This window comes from Leptosomus discolor, chromosome 7, assembly GCF_034619465.1.
Source record: "Leptosomus discolor isolate bLepDis1 chromosome 7, bLepDis1.hap2, whole genome shotgun sequence".
Taxonomy (NCBI): Eukaryota; Metazoa; Chordata; class Aves; order Leptosomiformes; family Leptosomidae; genus Leptosomus; species Leptosomus discolor.
The window spans coordinates 48,741,188-48,744,470 of NC_141397.1; positions in this window are offsets into that span (position 1 = coordinate 48,741,188).

Below are 3,283 nucleotides of genomic sequence, written 5' to 3' on the forward strand. Positions count from 1 at the left end.
TTTTATACATGCTAGATTGCACTAGTTCTTTTTGCTAAAGCATTGCCTGTGCGTTGCTGAACCAATGAACACGCTGATCTTTCTATCCTTTCCAAACATCATCACTAAAGACTTCATACAAGCACCGAGACTGCTAACACAAAATACCTTCAGCTTAGGAATCAGCATCCTGAAGGATGCTGCTAGAAGCATATCAACTCATTGGTATCTTGCCACTGACAATTACATTTTGAAATGTCAGTGAGCCAGTTTTTAGTCCAATTATTTCTATGTAAATCAGGTGTTTTGAATCAAAATGTCTTGTGGCATTAAATCAATACCTTGGAGAAATCCAAGTTTAAAATGGGATTGCAATTAGTTTTATCAGCTGATTTTTATTTAAAAAAAAAAAAAAAGGAGACATTTGTTCCTACTCATGAGAGCCCTGAGTGCACCAATAGGTCTTAATTGCCCTGACCAGTCTGACTTCACCCTCACCCCCCATGGCCCTAGAGCCCCATTTCACTCAAACCAGCACCTCCAGAAGCGTGCTGGTCTCCAGCCCCTGTCATGCCTGCACCTGGCTGTGGGCCCTGCTGATCTAGGCCCTAACTCCTGTGCTGATGTCCAGGCCTGGGCTCTTGTCTGCCCCCCTGCTGTCTGTCAGACCTGCCCCGTTCCCTGGTGGGGTGCAGTGGGAAGGCCCTGGCGGCGAGGCCATGTCCTGCTGCACCCACCCTGTGGGGTCCCCTGTGGCTCCCGGCCCCCAGGGAGCCGCTGGCTTGCACTGCGCCCTGACGCTGGCTTGCACAGAAGATAATGCAGATCGGGAAGGGATGTAGGCTGTCAAACACGGCACTGTGATTGCAGCTGATCATATAGCAGGTCACACGGTCGCCATTTGTTACTTTTTACTAACAAAGACTGGAGTATGGGTGGACTTTTCCATCATTTTACCTGGGATCAGTGTCTAGCTAATGGGTTTGTATGTCCATGAGTAAAAATATTTACCCTTTTGCATCTGGGAAGCAGTTTCATTTTCAGTGGGGAGGAGGATCCACCCCTCCATCCAGATCAGGCTGGGCTGCATGAGACTGCTGATTTTGCAAACAAGTATAATAGTTATGACAGTCACACTGAGCCTCTGAGCTCACTGGAGCAGAGCACGGAAAGGTTCCTGTGTTTTATGATGAGTAGACTGAAGAGTTTCAGTGGTTGCTGGATAATACTAGTTCCTCTAATACTTTGGTTTCTATTTTCTTTAATGTTTTAAAAATATGAATATATTTAAACGTTGAAATTTCATTGCATAATGTAGGGCATGGTCATTTCTTAGAGGCAATTTGATTTTTTTTAATTTGCATTAACTCCCCCAATCTTTGTATCTAGTAAACTTTAATCTGATTGAATCAATTGGTGCCCCATCCAAAAAGGTGGCTATAGGCACATTTTGCTGACATATTATTTCTTAAGAGTGCAGGATACATATTTGAATAAACAAGGGAAAAAATTCAGCAAAGCAGTTGTTAGAATGGAGTGACATTCGGTCTTTCGCTTGGTGACATTTAGAGGAAAAAAGAAAAATGGAAATAGCTTATTTTTGACCTGAAATGAAATATCTTAGCTGATCAGTGTTACACAGAGTAAGTAGTAAGTTATATGTTATTTTCTGCTGTTGGTTTAGAGCAAATAGAATGATTTAGATGATGTACTGTAACAGAAGAAAAGGGACTACTGCAATCAGACATTCAGGAGGCAGATAGGTTTATTCTATTTTATGCTTCACATTTACTGCTTTCTGGCATGAATAAGACTGCAACCATCATAAGGATTTAAACTAACCATGCTGATAAATACTTAATTCTTCTGGTTTAAGACATCTCTTATATTGTTGCTCTTACATTTTTAAGATGCAGTCTGTCTTAGCGTTTTCACTCGGGTTTGATCTCTGGCTCATTGACTATTTTAAGAACTGCTTTGATGTAGGAGCTCTCCTGTTACACTTGAGTTTTGCAAAGTCCCTAATTAACGGTCCATCATTTACTTGGCTGAGCAATAGATGAGGGAGAATACGTTAGAGCCGACCCACAAGACTGAGTGATGGGGCCGGTGGTGTGCAGTGACTGGCACTGCTCCGTTCAGTGTCGGGGAAAGGGGGAACTTAAGGGGGTAAGCTCTGATCCACGCCAGAGAGTAAATGGAGTCTGTTCCTCTGCTGTCAGCTGAGAGATGGAGAATGCTTTTCTGTGCTATTCTTACTCTGACCTTTAGGAGTGTGTTAGCAAATGGGTTTTTGAGGTCTTAGGCTCAAAGAAGTCGTACCACCAATCCCCCTTCTATAGCATTTTTACACATACGTCTTCTTTTACCAAGGGTTTCAGGACGGTGCCACAATTAAAGGGAGTTCCGAGGTGGGAATTAGACTTGCTAACCTTTCTCTCTTCTGGTATTTTTCTAATGTAGGTGCGCTTCGGCAACAAATTTCCGCAGCGCAGCATCCCTACCCTGCCGCACCGCCAGGTCCCCGTTCGGAGCTCTGCCAACACCGCGGCGGCCAAACTACCCGGCTGTAGGGCCTGGAAGGGAAAAAGCGGGGCCCTGGCGGCGGCTGCAGGCGGCCCGGGGGGAAGCACGAGGCTCAGCGGGCGGCGGCGCCGCACCGAGCCCCCCCCCGCGCCCGGCCGGCGGGCGCCTGAGCCGAGACCCCCCAGGCGGAGCCGGCGGGGCGGGGGCAGCAGGTGTCACGTAGGGCGCGATGGGGCCGCAGCACGCCCCCCCGCGCCAGAGATGGCCGTGTCTCGCCGCTGCCGGCCCCAAGCTTCTCGGAAACGCCGCCGAGGCGCCGGAGCCGCCGCGCCCGGGAGTGGGACCGGCGGGTTCCCGCCGTCCCCACGCGCCTCCGGCCCTAACCGCGGGGAGTGGAACCAATGGGTTCCCGCCGCCCCCGCGCGCCCCCCGGCCCCAACCACTGCCGGGCGCGGGGCCTCAGCAGGGTGCGAGGCAGCGCCGCATGCCGGCGCGCACCCGCGCCCCTGCGTCGCAGGCGCGCGGCCGCTGGCCGCCAGGGGGCGGGAGCGCGGCGGGCCGGGATTGGCTGGCGAGGGCGGAACGATGTGGCGGCGGGTCCCGCCTCGCCGCGGAGGTGGGGAGGGAAGGTCCCTGCGTGACTGGTCCCCCGCCCGCTCTCCCGCCGGGCGCCGCGGCGGCAGTTACTTAGAGGTTGGGAGCGGGTGCTCGCTGCGGCTTTCTCTGCCTGGGAGGCTCTGCCGCCGGGGTGCGCGACGCAGCCGCTTCTCGCCTCGCC